The sequence below is a fragment of the Phyllobates terribilis genome, unplaced genomic scaffold, assembly GCF_046119375.1.
Source record: "Phyllobates terribilis strain yellow unplaced genomic scaffold, ASM4611937v1 Scaffold_84__1_contigs__length_6523798, whole genome shotgun sequence".
NCBI lineage: Eukaryota > Metazoa > Chordata > Amphibia > Anura > Dendrobatidae > Phyllobates > Phyllobates terribilis.
This window is the reverse complement of record NW_027362844.1, coordinates 1062728-1079631: the sequence shown is the minus strand read 5'-3', so window position 1 is coordinate 1079631 and position 16904 is coordinate 1062728. Positions and strand designations below refer to the sequence as shown.

The following is a 16904-nucleotide window of genomic DNA, read 5'->3' as shown; positions in this document are numbered from 1 at the left end:
CAGAGCCTATTATGACACGCGCAGCCAGCGTTCCATTGCCACATTCCATCTACTGCAGGCAGGATACCTGGCTGGCTGAATGTCGCTGAGAAGCTCACAGAGACCGCCATAAGCAACAGTTTAACAGCATGCCACAGACTAATCAACCAAACTTTTTGGGTTGGGTTCTCTTTTATAGTCTGCAGGCATTAAATGAAAGAAGTCAGTGTTCCAGCAGAAGGAGACAACGTTTCAGAAAAGGCATTGTAGCAAACCAAAAAAGAAATTTTAAGCGCAGCAGAGTAACCAGCGCACATACCTGTTAGCTCAGGTGAGTTTAAAAGGCTGCTGTTGATAACAAGGGCATTTGCTAAATAGATGGTGTGTGTGCAACAATATACTGAAAGGTCAATTATATTGTGCAGCTTATCTCACCACCTGTAGTTATTTAGGTGAAAGCTCCAAAATGCTTGCCTAATATGTCTGTTTATCCAAAAGGAAGTAAAAAGGGAGAGCTAGAAAGATAGCATTGCATCACATTACATGGCAATGCAATGCACAGTTGCTGAAGTTGAACCAAAATGAGCTTGTAATCTGGCTTCTGCAACTTTGAACATGAAAAATCCAATGAGGAGAAGAAAAGCAAAGCCAAAGAGTCCATCCCAAAATCCGACAAACAAGCAAAATGAACAAAAAACATTGAATTCAATTCTTTCTGATTTTAGAAACTGCATTAAAGAAGGGGTGCACCGGTCCTGGAGATACTGCAATACCAGGTCAATGCGTGGAGTGGACAGAGCAAGCTCTTTTTCCATCTCCCTGTTCTAAAAATCCATTTAATATATGGTCCCCAGATAGGGGACGTATCAGATATTAAACTGATAAGAACAGATACTACACTTGATCTTAGCCAAAAGGCCGAGAAGCGATAACCAGAATTGGTTTCAAACTACGGAGCCACCCAAGGATCCTGAAAAGTCCATTTGTGGAGATGAGCTCCTGGACTCCCGTTAAGAAGACATGTTGTCAACCTCTAGATCCCTTACATGCCTGCACTTTTCGGCTTGCTGCTGCTGCAATCCACGCGTTTTAGATCTGCATAACTCCACCTCTTTAAACACAGCACCTTCACCCCCTGCTGTTCCCACCCGCCTCAACACCGTTGGAAGGGAGGAGAACCAATTAAGGCGGGGGGTGGGGTGGAACGAGCAGCTGTCTACCCTTAGCAGGAGGGCTCCTGATTACATACCTCTCCTGCTGCTGCTGCTGCTGGCTGTCCAGCAGCAGACTGAAGGTGGCTGCTGCTGTGCACAGGTATATAAAGGCTCAGAGCCTATTATGACACGCGCAGCCAGCGTTCCATTGCCACATTCCATCTACTGCAGGCAGGATACCTGGCTGGCTGAATGTCGCTGAGAAGCTCACAGAGACCGCCATAAGCAACAGTTTAACAGAATGCCACAGACTAATCAACCAAACTTTTTGGGTTGGGTTCTCTTTTATAGTCTGCAGGCATTAAATGAAAGAAGTCAGTGTTCCAGCAGAAGGAGACAACGTTTCAGAAAAGGCATTGTAGCAAACCAAAAAAGAAATTTTAAGCGCAGCAGAGTAACCAGCGCACATACCTGTTAGCTCAGGTGAGTTTAAAAGGCTGCTGTTGATAACAAGGGCATTTGCTAAATAGATGTCACGGGTGTGTTGCCACGAAGATCGTCACGAGTACACAGCCTGACTTCTCGCAGCTGACTTGTTGGTGCTTTGTGTTTTCTCGGCAGTGTAGGAGTTAATTCTCTCTCTCTCTGGGCTAGCTGAGGTCCAGCCTCGCCCAGCTGCAATCAATGCTTCTTTAGTGAGACTCCTTTATATTCCTGCAGGTCTGTTTGGGAGGTGTCGGTGAAAGCTTTTCATTCAGACTTACAGAGCGGATCGTGGTGTTTGGAGTTGCTGAGATAAGTGTATTTGGAAGTGTTTTTTCCCTTTCCTCGCTTTATCATTTATCTCCTTTCCCGTTGGTGTTCCCTCTGTTGTAGTTGTGTAGAAGTTGTATGCAAGGTGGTTTTGGTTTTTCCCTTGTACTGTCTCGTTCGTCTAAATACTGTGTGTGGGCATATTATTTCTGGTTCCCAATTGTTGTGATCGGGGTCCTTCTCAGGACTAGATTACTTAGGTGCAGGGATCCTCAGGAGGTAGGGGTTACGCTGGCGGCCTGGACCTCTGTACCTTTAACAGTACCTCCAGGGTGAGGGATTAGTCAGGGCCCCAGCTTAGGGTCAGCTTAGGCCCCCTACCTCCAGTATTCTGTGACAGTGTGACATTTTCACCGACCAACTTAGTTTTTCTCCAGCTACCATGGATCCAGTAGCCGGTCTAGCTCGGCAGTTGCAGAGTTTGTCCATGGGGCTGGCGGACGTTAGGTCCAAGGTTTTGCATCCTCTGGAGCAAGCCGGACCAGAACCTAAAGTAGCTCTCCCTGACAGGTTCACTGGGGGGCGGGACAAGTTTTTTGTTTTCCGGGAGGCATGCAAATTGTACTTTCGATGCCAGGCCTCTCGGTCAGGGAAGATTTTTGCAAGCTGTGCATGGCGTAAAACTTCAAGTGGGGGCAATACATAAAGAACTGTTGTCTTGCTACGTGTTGGAGGGTCTTCCCACTCCTATAGTGTTGGGCCTTCCTTGGTTAGCTAAGCATAACCCGGTTATTAATTGGCAAACCAGAGAGATCAGCCAATGGAGTAAATTCTGTAATAAAAACTGCATGAACACGGTCATCGGTGCGGTTACTCCTTGGGTCTTACCTCCATTTCTGGCGGACTTTGAGGATGTATTCTCGGAGAATGGGTGTCAGGAACTACCTCCTCATCGCGAGTATGACTGTTCTGTAAAACTGCTCCCTGAGGCCAAGTTACCTAAAGCTAGGTTGTATAACCTTTCTGGTCCTGAGAGGCAGGCCATGAAGGATTATATTTCTGAAAGTCTGGCTAAGGGGCATATTAGACCTTCATCTTCACCGGTGGCCGCGGGGTTCTTCTTTGTTAAGAAGAAAGATGGAGGCCTACGCCCTTGCCTGGATTTCCGTGAACTTAATCGGATTACGGTCCGAGATCCGTATCCGCTCCCACTTATTCCCGATCTCTTTAATCAGATCGTGGGCGCCAAATGGTTCTCTAAGTTGGATCTCAGGGGGGCGTACAATCTGATTAGGATGAAGGAGGGGGATGAGTGGAAGACGGCTTTTAACACTCCGGAGGGGCATTATGAGAACCTTGTCATGCCATTCGGTCTGACTAATGCCCCGGCGGTGTTTCAACACTTTGTTAATGATATTTTTCGCCACCTGGTGGGACAGTTTGTTGTCATATATCTGGATGATATCTTAATTTACTCGCCGGATCTGGTGTCTCATCAGGAGCACGTTAGACAGGTGTTACAGATCTTGCGGGATAATAAACTGTATGCCAAGTGGGAAAAGTGTGTGTTCGCCGTACAGGAACTCCAGTTTTTAGGCTTCCTGGTTTCAGCGTCCGGTTTTCGTATGGACCCTGGGAAAGTGCGGGCAGTTCTTGAGTGGGATCGGCCGGAGAATCTTAAGGCACTACAACGTTTCCTGGGGTTTGCTAACTATTACCGGAAGTTCATTCGTAATTTCTCGTCCATGGTTAAGCCTCTCACAGACATGACTAAAAAGGGGACGGATTTTTCTAGGTGGTCTGACAAGGCTTGTCAAGCATTCTCCTCCTTGAAAAAATGTTTTGCCTCGGCACCTATACTCATTCAACCTGATGCGTCTCAGCCATTCTTTGTAGAGGTAGACGCTTCCGAGGTAGGGGTGGGAGCAGTATTGTCACAGGGTTCGTCCCCTGGTAAGTGGCATCCGTGCGCCTTTTTCTCTAAAAAATTGTCGTCCGCTGAGAGGAATTACGATGTCGGCAATAGGGAACTCTTGGCCATTAAGTTAGCTTTTGAGGAGTGGCGCCATATTTTGGAGGGGGCAGTTCATCCGGTCACCGTCATCACCGATCATAAGAACCTGCTATATCTGGAGTCCGCTAAACGTCTGAATCCCAGACAAGCTAGGTGGTCATTGTTTTTTACCAGGTTTAATTTCGTCGTTACATATCGTCCTGGGTCTAAAAATGTAAAGGCGGATGCCTTATCTCGTAGTTTCCCTGGGGCCGGGAATACGGACGACCCGATTCCTATTCTTCAGGAGGGGGTGGTGGTTTCGGCAGTATGCTCTGAGCTGGAGGAGGAGATATTGGAGGCTCAGGGGGACGCCCCTGTTGGACCTCCGGGGAGACTGTTCGTTCCAGATCAGTTGCGACAAAAGGTGATCGAGGCACACCATAACTCAGTTTTTGCAGGACACCCGGGGAGTAAAGCAACTGTGGATCTCCTCTCGCGTCGGTTTTGGTGGCCTAACTTACATAAAGAGGTGGTAACTTTTGTCGCGTCCTGTGGGGTTTGTGCGCGCTCTAAGACCTCACATACCCGTCCGTCTGGGGCCCTTTTACCTTTGAAGATCCCGGAGCGTCCTTGGACTCATCTGTCTATGGACTTTATTACGGACCTCCCTCCGTCTTCGGGTAAAACGGTCATACTCGTTGTAGTGGACAGGTTCAGCAAGATGGCACATTTCATCGCTCTTCCGGCTCTCCCTAATGCTAAAACTCTTGCGCAGGTGTTCATTGGGGAGATTGTGAGGCTTCACGGGGTACCCTCCGAGGTGGTGTCTGATCGGGGGTCTCAGTTTGTGTCCAAGTTCTGGAGGGCGTTTTGTGCACGGCGGGGGATGCATTTGTCATTCTCGTCGGCTTTTCATCCTCAGACCAATGGTCAGACGGAACGTATGAACCAGAGCTTGGAGACATATCTTCGGTGTTTTGTGTCAGAGAACCAGGAGGACTGGGCTTCTTTCCTACCTCTGGCAGAGTTTGCTCTCAATAATAGGCGGAGCGAGTCCACTGGTAAGTCCCCGTTTTTTGGGGCATATGGTTTTCACCCCCAGTTTTGTACTTTCACTAGGGGGGGCTCTTCGGGAGTTCCGGAGGAGGAACGATTTTCCTCATCTCTCGCTTCAGTATGGAGAGGGGTGCTGAAGAATCTGAATACTATGGGGAACCGATACAAACGTATGGCTGATAGGAGGAGAGTGTCTGGTCCGGACCTAAGTGTGAACGATCAGGTATGGTTGTCTACCAGGAATATTAAACTTAAGGTTCCCTCCTGGAAACTGGGTCCCAGGTTCATCGGGCCGTACAGAATCAGTTCTGTTATTAATCCGGTGGCATTCCGTCTTGACCTCCCCCCTACGTTTAAAATTCACAACGTGTTTCACAGATCATTGCTTAAGAGGTATGTGGCGCCGGTGGTACCGTCACCTTTACCTCCCCCTCCTGTGGTTGTCAATGGTAACTTGGAGTTCCAGGTATCGAGGGTCATTGATTCACGCTTTAATCGCCGGTCCCTTCAGTACTTGGTTCATTGGAAGGGGTATGGTCCTGAGGAGAGGATGTGGGTTCCTGCGTCGGATATTAACGCAGACCGATTAGTTCGAGCCTTCCACACGACTCACCCGGATAAACCTGGCCCTGAGGGTCCGGAGGCCCCTCGTAGAAGGGGGGGTACTGTCACGGGTGTGTTGCCACGAAGATCGTCACGAGTACACAGCCTGACTTCTCGCAGCTGACTTGTTGGTGCTTTGTGTTTTCTCGGCAGTGTAGGAGTTAATTCTCTCTCTCTCTGGGCTAGCTGAGGTCCAGCCTCGCCCAGCTGCAATCAGTGCTTCTTTAGTGAGACTCCTTTATATTCCTGCAGGTCTGTTTGGGAGGTGTCGGTGAAAGCTTTTCATTCAGACTTACAGAGCGGATCGTGGTGTTTGGAGTTGCTGAGATAAGTGTATTTGGAAGTGTTTTTTCCCTTTCCTCGCTTTATCATTTATCTCCTTTCCCGTTGGTGTTCCCTCTGTTGTAGTTGTGTAGAAGTTGTATGCAAGGTGGTTTTGGTTTTTCCCTTGTACTGTCTCGTTCGTCTAAATACTGTGTGTGGGCATATTATTTCTGGTTCCCAATTGTTGTGATCGGGGTCCTTCTCAGGACTAGATTACTTAGGTGCAGGGATCCTCAGGAGGTAGGGGTTACGCTGGCGGCCTGGACCTCTGTACCTTTAACAGTACCTCCAGGGTGAGGGATTAGTCAGGGCCCCAGCTTAGGGTCAGCTTAGGCCCCCTACCTCCAGTATTCTGTGACAGTGTGACAATAGATGGTGTGTGTGCAACAATATACTGAAAGGTCAATTATATTGTGCAGCTTATCTCACCACCTGTAGTTATTTAGGTGAAAGCTCCAAAATGCTTGCCTAATATGTCTGTTTATCCAAAAGGAAGTAAAAAGGGAGAGCTAGAAAGATAGCATTGCATCACATTACATGGCAATGCAATGCACAGTTGCTGAAGTTGAACCAAAATGAGCTTGTAATCTGGCTTCTGCAACTTTGAACATGAAAAATCCAATGAGGAGAAGAAAAGCAAAGCCAAAGAGTCCATCCCAAAATCCGACAAACAAGCAAAATGAACAAAAAACATTGAATTCAATTCTTTCTGATTTTAGAAACTGCATTAAAGAAGGGGTGCACCGGTCCTGGAGATACTGCAATACCAGGTCAATGCGTGGAGTGGACAGAGCAAGCTCTTTTTCCATCTCCCTGTTCTAAAAATCCATTTAATATATGGTCCCCAGATAGGGGACGTATCAGATATTAAACTGATAAGAACAGATACTACACTTGATCTTAGCCAAAAGGCCGAGAAGCGATAACCAGAATTGGTTTCAAACTACGGAGCCACCCAAGGATCCTGAAAAGTCCATTTGTGGAGATGAGCTCCTGGACTCCCGTTAAGAAGACATGTTGTCAACCTCTAGATCCCTTACATGCCTGCACTTTTCGGCTTGCTGCTGCTGCAATCCACGCGTTTTAGATCTGCATAACTCCACCTCTTTAAACACAGCACCTTCACCCCCTGCTGTTCCCACCCGCCTCAACACCGTTGGAAGGGAGGAGAACCAATTAAGGCGGGGGGTGGGGTGGAACGAGCAGCTGTCTACCCTTAGCAGGAGGGCTCCTGATTACATACCTCTCCTGCTGCTGCTGCTGCTGGCTGTCCAGCAGCAGACTGAAGGTGGCTGCTGCTGTGCACAGGTATATAAAGGCTCAGAGCCTATTATGACACGCGCAGCCAGCGTTCCATTGCCACATTCCATCTACTGCAGGCAGGATACCTGGCTGGCTGAATGTCGCTGAGAAGCTCACAGAGACCGCCATAAGCAACAGTTTAACAGAATGCCACAGACTAATCAACCAAACTTTTTGGGTTGGGTTCTCTTTTATAGTCTGCAGGCATTAAATGAAAGAAGTCAGTGTTCCAGCAGAAGGAGACAACGTTTCAGAAAAGGCATTGTAGCAAACCAAAAAAGAAATTTTAAGCGCAGCAGAGTAACCAGCGCACATACCTGTTAGCTCAGGTGAGTTTAAAAGGCTGCTGTTGATAACAAGGGCATTTGCTAAATAGATGGTGTGTGTGCAACAATATACTGAAAGGTCAATTATATTGTGCAGCTTATCTCACCACCTGTAGTTATTTAGGTGAAAGCTCCAAAATGCTTGCCTAATATGTCTGTTTATCCAAAAGGAAGTAAAAAGGGAGAGCTAGAAAGATAGCATTGCATCACATTACATGGCAATGCAATGCACAGTTGCTGAAGTTGAACCAAAATGAGCTTGTAATCTGGCTTCTGCAACTTTGAACATGAAAAATCCAATGAGGAGAAGAAAAGCAAAGCCAAAGAGTCCATCCCAAAATCCGACAAACAAGCAAAATGAACAAAAAACATTGAATTCAATTCTTTCTGATTTTAGAAACTGCATTAAAGAAGGGGTGCACCGGTCCTGGAGATACTGCAATACCAGGTCAATGCGTGGAGTGGACAGAGCAAGCTCTTTTTCCATCTCCCTGTTCTAAAAATCCATTTAATATATGGTCCCCAGATAGGGGACGTATCAGATATTAAACTGATAAGAACAGATACTACACTTGATCTTAGCCAAAAGGCCGAGAAGCGATAACCAGAATTGGTTTCAAACTACGGAGCCACCCAAGGATCCTGAAAAGTCCATTTGTGGAGATGAGCTCCTGGACTCCCGTTAAGAAGACATGTTGTCAACCTCTAGATCCCTTACATGCCTGCACTTTTCGGCTTGCTGCTGCTGCAATCCACGCGTTTTAGATCTGCATAACTCCACCTCTTTAAACACAGCACCTTCACCCCCTGCTGTTCCCACCCGCCTCAACACCGTTGGAAGGGAGGAGAACCAATTAAGGCGGGGGGTGGGGTGGAACGAGCAGCTGTCTACCCTTAGCAGGAGGGCTCCTGATTACATACCTCTCCTGCTGCTGCTGCTGCTGGCTGTCCAGCAGCAGACTGAAGGTGGCTGCTGCTGTGCACAGGTATATAAAGGCTCAGAGCCTATTATGACACGCGCAGCCAGCGTTCCATTGCCACATTCCATCTACTGCAGGCAGGATACCTGGCTGGCTGAATGTCGCTGAGAAGCTCACAGAGACCGCCATAAGCAACAGTTTAACAGAATGCCACAGACTAATCAACCAAACTTTTTGGGTTGGGTTCTCTTTTATAGTCTGCAGGCATTAAATGAAAGAAGTCAGTGTTCCAGCAGAAGGAGACAACGTTTCAGAAAAGGCATTGTAGCAAACCAAAAAAGAAATTTTAAGCGCAGCAGAGTAACCAGCGCACATACCTGTTAGCTCAGGTGAGTTTAAAAGGCTGCTGTTGATAACAAGGGCATTTGCTAAATAGATGGTGTGTGTGCAACAATATACTGAAAGGTCAATTATATTGTGCAGCTTATCTCACCACCTGTAGTTATTTAGGTGAAAGCTCCAAAATGCTTGCCTAATATGTCTGTTTATCCAAAAGGAAGTAAAAAGGGAGAGCTAGAAAGATAGCATTGCATCACATTACATGGCAATGCAATGCACAGTTGCTGAAGTTGAACCAAAATGAGCTTGTAATCTGGCTTCTGCAACTTTGAACATGAAAAATCCAATGAGGAGAAGAAAAGCAAAGCCAAAGAGTCCATCCCAAAATCCGACAAACAAGCAAAATGAACAAAAAACATTGAATTCAATTCTTTCTGATTTTAGAAACTGCATTAAAGAAGGGGTGCACCGGTCCTGGAGATACTGCAATACCAGGTCAATGCGTGGAGTGGACAGAGCAAGCTCTTTTTCCATCTCCCTGTTCTAAAAATCCATTTAATAAATGGTCCCCAGATAGGGGACGTATCAGATATTAAACTGATAAGAACAGATACTACACTTGATCTTAGCCAAAAGGCCGAGAAGCGATAACCAGAATTGGTTTCAAACTACGGAGCCACCCAAGGATCCTGAAAAGTCCATTTGTGGAGATGAGCTCCTGGACTCCCGTTAAGAAGACATGTTGTCAACCTCTAGATCCCTTACATGCCTGCACTTTTCGGCTTGCTGCTGCTGCAATCCACGCGTTTTAGATCTGCATAACTCCACCTCTTTAAACACAGCACCTTCACCCCCTGCTGTTCCCACCCGCCTCAACACCGTTGGAAGGGAGGAGAACCAATTAAGGCGGGGGGTGGGGTGGAACGAGCAGCTGTCTACCCTTAGCAGGAGGGCTCCTGATTACATACCTCTCCTGCTGCTGCTGCTGCTGGCTGTCCAGCAGCAGACTGAAGGTGGCTGCTGCTGTGCACAGGTATATAAAGGCTCAGAGCCTATTATGACACGCGCAGCCAGCGTTCCATTGCCACATTCCATCTACTGCAGGCAGGATACCTGGCTGGCTGAATGTCGCTGAGAAGCTCACAGAGACCGCCATAAGCAACAGTTTAACAGAATGCCACAGACTAATCAACCAAACTTTTTGGGTTGGGTTCTCTTTTATAGTCTGCAGGCATTAAATGAAAGAAGTCAGTGTTCCAGCAGAAGGAGACAACGTTTCAGAAAAGGCATTGTAGCAAACCAAAAAAGAAATTTTAAGCGCAGCAGAGTAACCAGCGCACATACCTGTTAGCTCAGGTGAGTTTAAAAGGCTGCTGTTGATAACAAGGGCATTTGCTAAATAGATGGTGTGTGTGCAACAATATACTGAAAGGTCAATTATATTGTGCAGCTTATCTCACCACCTGTAGTTATTTAGGTGAAAGCTCCAAAATGCTTGCCTAATATGTCTGTTTATCCAAAAGGAAGTAAAAAGGGAGAGCTAGAAAGATAGCATTGCATCACATTACATGGCAATGCAATGCACAGTTGCTGAAGTTGAACCAAAATGAGCTTGTAATCTGGCTTCTGCAACTTTGAACATGAAAAATCCAATGAGGAGAAGAAAAGCAAAGCCAAAGAGTCCATCCCAAAATCCGACAAACAAGCAAAATGAACAAAAAACATTGAATTCAATTCTTTCTGATTTTAGAAACTGCATTAAAGAAGGGGTGCACCGGTCCTGGAGATACTGCAATACCAGGTCAATGCGTGGAGTGGACAGAGCAAGCTCTTTTTCCATCTCCCTGTTCTAAAAATCCATTTAATATATGGTCCCCAGATAGGGGACGTATCAGATATTAAACTGATAAGAACAGATTTTTTTTTTTTTTTTTTTTTTTCCATAACACTCAGATTACAAGTACCATCTCGATTCCATACTTCTGAAAACGGTGATGGACCAAATCCATCATCGTGTCATTTTAAAACAAAAAAACATTATTTAATGCATATACAAAAAAAACAAAACAACAACCAGTATTTCCTCTCAGACACATAATATATAGAGGAAGGAAACAAAACACATTACTGCATTCCTCCCTTCAACGCATAATATGTTAGATACTCCAACAGTCCTTTCTCTTGCGAGAAAGATTCAAAGTTTGTATTCACATAATCTATCCATGTCCTTCCCACCTTATAGGTTTCAAAAAACCTCTCTTTATTTGCCTTCACACTTGCGATTACCTTTGGAAAAAAAGCTTCAAAACACACACCACTTCCCTTCATTTCCGCAATTCCTTTTTTAACTTTGTCCATTTCTTTATCAGCTTCCTCCTCTTCTGTTTGCCTCTGAACCTCTACCGTCTTCTTTTTTTCTTTCTTTTCCGCCTTTGCACTTTCCATCTTCTCCTTATTACTCTTTCTCTTTGGGCATTCCTTAAACCTATGCCCAATTTCCATACACAGGTTACACTTATTCCTTTCTACTGGACATGATTTAGAAACATGTCCTTCCGCTTTACACTTCCAACACTTTTCTGCAGTACAGTCTTCACGTTTATGACCATATACCTCACAAATTGAACAAAAGGAATCCATCCCATTAAAGAATAAATTCCCACTTACTTTACCAAGCTTAAACCTTTGAGGCGGGTAGGAAAAACTCCTATCCTTGTTCATGTTAAATTCCACAAAAAATTTCCACTTTCCCGTCCATACTCCGAATTCATTCATTACTTTACCTTTTGATACTACAGACTTGGCAAAACCACTCAAAAACGTGACAATGTCCTCTTCTGGAACCAGTGGTGAAAACATCTTCACTGTCACCATCTTTTCACTACTAAATACGTGACGTTGAAACCGAATTCCAACAAACTTCTCATGTCTCAATTCATCAAAAGAATCCATATAGTTCTCCAAAATCTTCCTAGACTCAAAAAACACGTCATAGACACCCTTTTGGGGATAATCCATAACTGCCACGATGTCTTCTTTTTTCACCTTTGCGACACCCAAGATGATCTCCTTCATAATAAACCGAAAGTCCTTAACCTTCTGACAGTCTCTCCGGACAAAAATCCGGAAAGCGGTCTCCACACGTGCATGTTCTGGAACCTCCAACTTCGGCCACAACTCCGCCTCTGTTGCCATGATTCTCCAACAGAATTAGCGTAATCTCCACTCCAACACACAGAAGGAGCGAGTATGATCGCTTCCCGTTGTCTGGGGACTAAGCCGACACGCCTATAGCAGCAAGGGGGTGAAGTCCCCACAATTAAGTAAGGACGATCCCCCAAGGCCGACGAGCCAGGTACCCCAGACACCTCCAACCAAAACCAAGGCAGCAATCGCTAAATCACTGCACTTGATCTTAGCCAAAAGGCCGAGAAGCGATAACCAGAATTGGTTTCAAACTACGGAGCCACCCAAGGATCCTGAAAAGTCCATTTGTGGAGATGAGCTCCTGGACTCCCGTTAAGAAGACATGTTGTCAACCTCTAGATCCCTTACATGCCTGCACTTTTCGGCTTGCTGCTGCTGCAATCCACGCGTTTTAGATCTGCATAACTCCACCTCTTTAAACACAGCACCTTCACCCCCTGCTGTTCCCACCCGCCTCAACACCGTTGGAAGGGAGGAGAACCAATTAAGGCGGCGGGTGGGGTGGAACGAGCAGCTGTCTACCCTTAGCAGGAGGGCTCCTGATTACATACCTCTCCTGCTGCTGCTGCTGCTGCTGGCTGTCCAGCAGCAGACTGAAGGTGGCTGCTGCTGTGCACAGGTATATAAAGGCTCAGAGCCTATTATGACACGCGCAGCCAGCGTTCCATTGCCACATTCCATCTACTGCAGGCAGGATACCTGGCTGGCTGAATGTCGCTGAGAAGCTCACAGAGACCGCCATAAGCAACAGTTTAACAGAATGCCACAGACTAATCAACCAAACTTTTTGGGTTGGGTTCTCTTTTATAGTCTGCAGGCATTAAATGAAAGAAGTCAGTGTTCCAGCAGAAGGAGACAACGTTTCAGAAAAGGCATTGTAGCAAACCAAAAAAGAAATTTTAAGCGCAGCAGAGTAACCAGCGCACATACCTGTTAGCTCAGGTGAGTTTAAAAGGCTGCTGTTGATAACAAGGGCATTTGCTAAATAGATGGTGTGTGTGCAACAATATACTGAAAGGTCAATTATATTGTGCAGCTTATCTCACCACCTGTAGTTATTTAGGTGAAAGCTCCAAAATGCTTGCCTAATATGTCTGTTTATCCAAAAGGAAGTAAAAAGGGAGAGCTAGAAAGATAGCATTGCATCACATTACATGGCAATGCAATGCACAGTTGCTGAAGTTGAACCAAAATGAGCTTGTAATCTGGCTTCTGCAACTTTGAACATGAAAAATCCAATGAGGAGAAGAAAAGCAAAGCCAAAGAGTCCATCCCAAAATCCGACAAACAAGCAAAATGAACAAAAAACATTGAATTCAATTCTTTCTGATTTTAGAAACTGCATTAAAGAAGGGGTGCACCGGTCCTGGAGATACTGCAATACCAGGTCAATGCGTGGAGTGGACAGAGCAAGCTCTTTTTCCATCTCCCTGTTCTAAAAATCCATTTAATATATGGTCCCCAGATAGGGGACGTATCAGATATTAAACTGATAAGAACAGATACTACACTTGATCTTAGCCAAAAGGCCGAGAAGCGATAACCAGAATTGGTTTCAAACTACGGAGCCACCCAAGGATCCTGAAAAGTCCATTTGTGGAGATGAGCTCCTGGACTCCCGTTAAAAAGACATGTTGTCAACCTCTAGATCCCTTACATGCCTGCACTTTTCGGCTTGCTGCTGCTGCAATCCACGCGTTTTAGATCTGCATAACTCCACCTCTTTAAACACAGCACCTTCACCCCCTGCTGTTCCCACCCGCCTCAACACCGTTGGAAGGGAGGAGAACCAATTAAGGCGGCGGGTGGGGTGGAACGAGCAGCTGTCTACCCTTAGCAGGAGGGCTCCTGATTACATACCTCTCCTGCTGCTGCTGCTGCTGGCTGTCCAGCAGCAGACTGAAGGTGGCTGCTGCTGTGCACAGGTATATAAAGGCTCAGAGCCTATTATGACACGCGCAGCCAGCGTTCCATTGCCACATTCCATCTACTGCAGGCAGGATACCTGGCTGGCTGAATGTCGCTGAGAAGCTCACAGAGACCGCCATAAGCAACAGTTTAACAGAATGCCACAGACTAATCAACCAAACTTTTTGGGTTGGGTTCTCTTTTATAGTCTGCAGGCATTAAATGAAAGAAGTCAGTGTTCCAGCAGAAGGAGACAACGTTTCAGAAAAGGCATTGTAGCAAACCAAAAAAGAAATTTTAAGCGCAGCAGAGTAACCAGCGCACATACCTGTTAGCTCAGGTGAGTTTAAAAGGCTGCTGTTGATAACAAGGGCATTTGCTAAATAGATGGTGTGTGTGCAACAATATACTGAAAGGTCAATTATATTGTGCAGCTTATCTCACCACCTGTAGTTATTTAGGTGAAAGCTCCAAAATGCTTGCCTAATATGTCTGTTTATCCAAAAGGAAGTAAAAAGGGAGAGCTAGAAAGATAGCATTGCATCACATTACATGGCAATGCAATGCACAGTTGCTGAAGTTGAACCAAAATGAGCTTGTAATCTGGCTTCTGCAACTTTGAACATGAAAAATCCAATGAGGAGAAGAAAAGCAAAGCCAAAGAGTCCATCCCAAAATCCGACAAACAAGCAAAATGAACAAAAAACATTGAATTCAATTCTTTCTGATTTTAGAAACTGCATTAAAGAAGGGGTGCACCGGTCCTGGAGATACTGCAATACCAGGTCAATGCGTGGAGTGGACAGAGCAAGCTCTTTTTCCATCTCCCTGTTCTAAAAATCCATTTAATATATGGTCCCCAGATAGGGGACGTATCAGATATTAAACTGATAAGAACAGATACTACACTTGATCTTAGCCAAAAGGCCGAGAAGCGATAACCAGAATTGGTTTCAAACTACGGAGCCACCCAAGGATCCTGAAAAGTCCATTTGTGGAGATGAGCTCCTGGACTCCCGTTAAGAAGACATGTTGTCAACCTCTAGATCCCTTACATGCCTGCACTTTTCGGCTTGCTGCTGCTGCAATCCACGCGTTTTAGATCTGCATAACTCCACCTCTTTAAACACAGCACCTTCACCCCCTGCTGTTCCCACCCGCCTCAACACCGTTGGAAGGGAGGAGAACCAATTAAGGCGGCGGGTGGGGTGGAACGAGCAGCTGTCTACCCTTAGCAGGAGGGCTCCTGATTACATACCTCTCCTGCTGCTGCTGCTGCTGCTGGCTGTCCAGCAGCAGACTGAAGGTGGCTGCTGCTGTGCACAGGTATATAAAGGCTCAGAGCCTATTATGACACGCGCAGCCAGCGTTCCATTGCCACATTCCATCTACTGCAGGCAGGATACCTGGCTGGCTGAATGTCGCTGAGAAGCTCACAGAGACCGCCATAAGCAACAGTTTAACAGAATGCCACAGACTAATCAACCAAACTTTTTGGGTTGGGTTCTCTTTTATAGTCTGCAGGCATTAAATGAAAGAAGTCAGTGTTCCAGCAGAAGGAGACAACGTTTCAGAAAAGGCATTGTAGCAAACCAAAAAAGAAATTTTAAGCGCAGCAGAGTAACCAGCGCACATACCTGTTAGCTCAGGTGAGTTTAAAAGGCTGCTGTTGATAACAAGGGCATTTGCTAAATAGATGGTGTGTGTGCAACAATATACTGAAAGGTCAATTATATTGTGCAGCTTATCTCACCACCTGTAGTTATTTAGGTGAAAGCTCCAAAATGCTTGCCTAATATGTCTGTTTATCCAAAAGGAAGTAAAAAGGGAGAGCTAGAAAGATAGCATTGCATCACATTACATGGCAATGCAATGCACAGTTGCTGAAGTTGAACCAAAATGAGCTTGTAATCTGGCTTCTGCAACTTTGAACATGAAAAATCCAATGAGGAGAAGAAAAGCAAAGCCAAAGAGTCCATCCCAAAATCCGACAAACAAGCAAAATGAACAAAAAACATTGAATTCAATTCTTTCTGATTTTAGAAACTGCATTAAAGAAGGGGTGCACCGGTCCTGGAGATACTGCAATACCAGGTCAATGCGTGGAGTGGACAGAGCAAGCTCTTTTTCCATCTCCCTGTTCTAAAAATCCATTTAATATATGGTCCCCAGATAGGGGACGTATCAGATATTAAACTGATAAGAACAGATTTTTTTTTTTTTTTTTTTTTTTTTTTCTCCTCAGACGAGGAAATTCCACAGTCTATGGAAACCAGACAAAGGAAAATTCCATCAAAACAGCTGCGTCAAATCCCATACTCAATTTGCTGTCCCCATCATCATCGGAAATATTTATTTCATATTTCAAAACAACAATAACAAAAATCAAGAGGTACTAACAATATATCTCCACTTTTTAACTTTCCATATTCCCTCCGCATCCACTTCCCCTCTCCTCTTTTTGTCCCATAGGAAACACACATACATCTTCCCCAAAATCACCTTCACACTATCCTTTACAGCAATTTCCTTCCTTTTAAACACATACACATTCCTCACATCCCATAACACTTCCTTTATACATGCAAGCATCAACCACAAGACTCTTTCCTTCGTCCCATCACATATTCCCAAACCAAACATAAACAACTCAAAAGACAACAAATTCACACCACACAATTCTTTACACAAAGGCCCCATTCTCCCAATCACATCTCTAGCATACTGGCAATTCCAAAAAACATGCAACACACTTTCCCTTCCACCACAGCCATTTCTTGGACACATTTCACTCCTCACCAAACCTCTATTCCTCTGAAACTCTCTCACAGGTAATACTCCATGTAAAGACTGCCACACAACTTCACTCTGTTTGTTGGTCATACCACTCATCCGCACTTTCTTCCAAACCTTCTGCACATCACCACCCCTAACCATATTTATTCCACATTCTACCTCTCTACATTCAATCATCCTATACACAGCCTTCTTATTCTCCAGCAATCTCACATCTGCATCACACAGTTCATACCTCACC

At 45.4% G+C, this 16904-nt stretch overlaps 8 non-coding genes across 8 annotated transcripts; all 8 read right to left on the bottom strand.

Annotated features, from left to right (window-relative positions):
* Positions 1-718: 718 nt before the first annotated feature.
* Positions 719-909, bottom strand: LOC141197329 (U2 spliceosomal RNA). Its single transcript, XR_012269584.1, has one exon. It is a non-coding gene; the product is annotated as a U2 spliceosomal RNA (small nuclear RNA).
* A 5689-nt stretch (positions 910-6598) lies between these two features.
* Positions 6599-6789, bottom strand: LOC141197328 (U2 spliceosomal RNA). Its single transcript, XR_012269583.1, has one exon. It is a non-coding gene; the product is annotated as a U2 spliceosomal RNA (small nuclear RNA).
* Positions 6790-7904: 1115 nt separating this feature from the next.
* LOC141197327 (U2 spliceosomal RNA) lies at positions 7905-8095 on the bottom strand. Its single transcript, XR_012269582.1, has one exon. It is a non-coding gene; the product is annotated as a U2 spliceosomal RNA (small nuclear RNA).
* A 1115-nt stretch (positions 8096-9210) lies between these two features.
* On the bottom strand, positions 9211-9401 carry LOC141197480 (U2 spliceosomal RNA). The gene has a single exon (XR_012269732.1). It is a non-coding gene; the product is annotated as a U2 spliceosomal RNA (small nuclear RNA).
* A 1115-nt stretch (positions 9402-10516) lies between these two features.
* Positions 10517-10707, bottom strand: LOC141197579 (U2 spliceosomal RNA). Its single transcript, XR_012269818.1, has one exon. It is a non-coding gene; the product is annotated as a U2 spliceosomal RNA (small nuclear RNA).
* A 2602-nt stretch (positions 10708-13309) lies between these two features.
* Positions 13310-13500, bottom strand: LOC141197326 (U2 spliceosomal RNA). The gene has a single exon (XR_012269581.1). It is a non-coding gene; the product is annotated as a U2 spliceosomal RNA (small nuclear RNA).
* A 1115-nt stretch (positions 13501-14615) lies between these two features.
* LOC141197325 (U2 spliceosomal RNA) lies at positions 14616-14806 on the bottom strand. Its single transcript, XR_012269580.1, has one exon. It is a non-coding gene; the product is annotated as a U2 spliceosomal RNA (small nuclear RNA).
* A 1118-nt stretch (positions 14807-15924) lies between these two features.
* LOC141197569 (U2 spliceosomal RNA) lies at positions 15925-16122 on the bottom strand. Its single transcript, XR_012269814.1, has one exon. It is a non-coding gene; the product is annotated as a U2 spliceosomal RNA (small nuclear RNA).
* Positions 16123-16904: the final 782 nt, after the last annotated feature.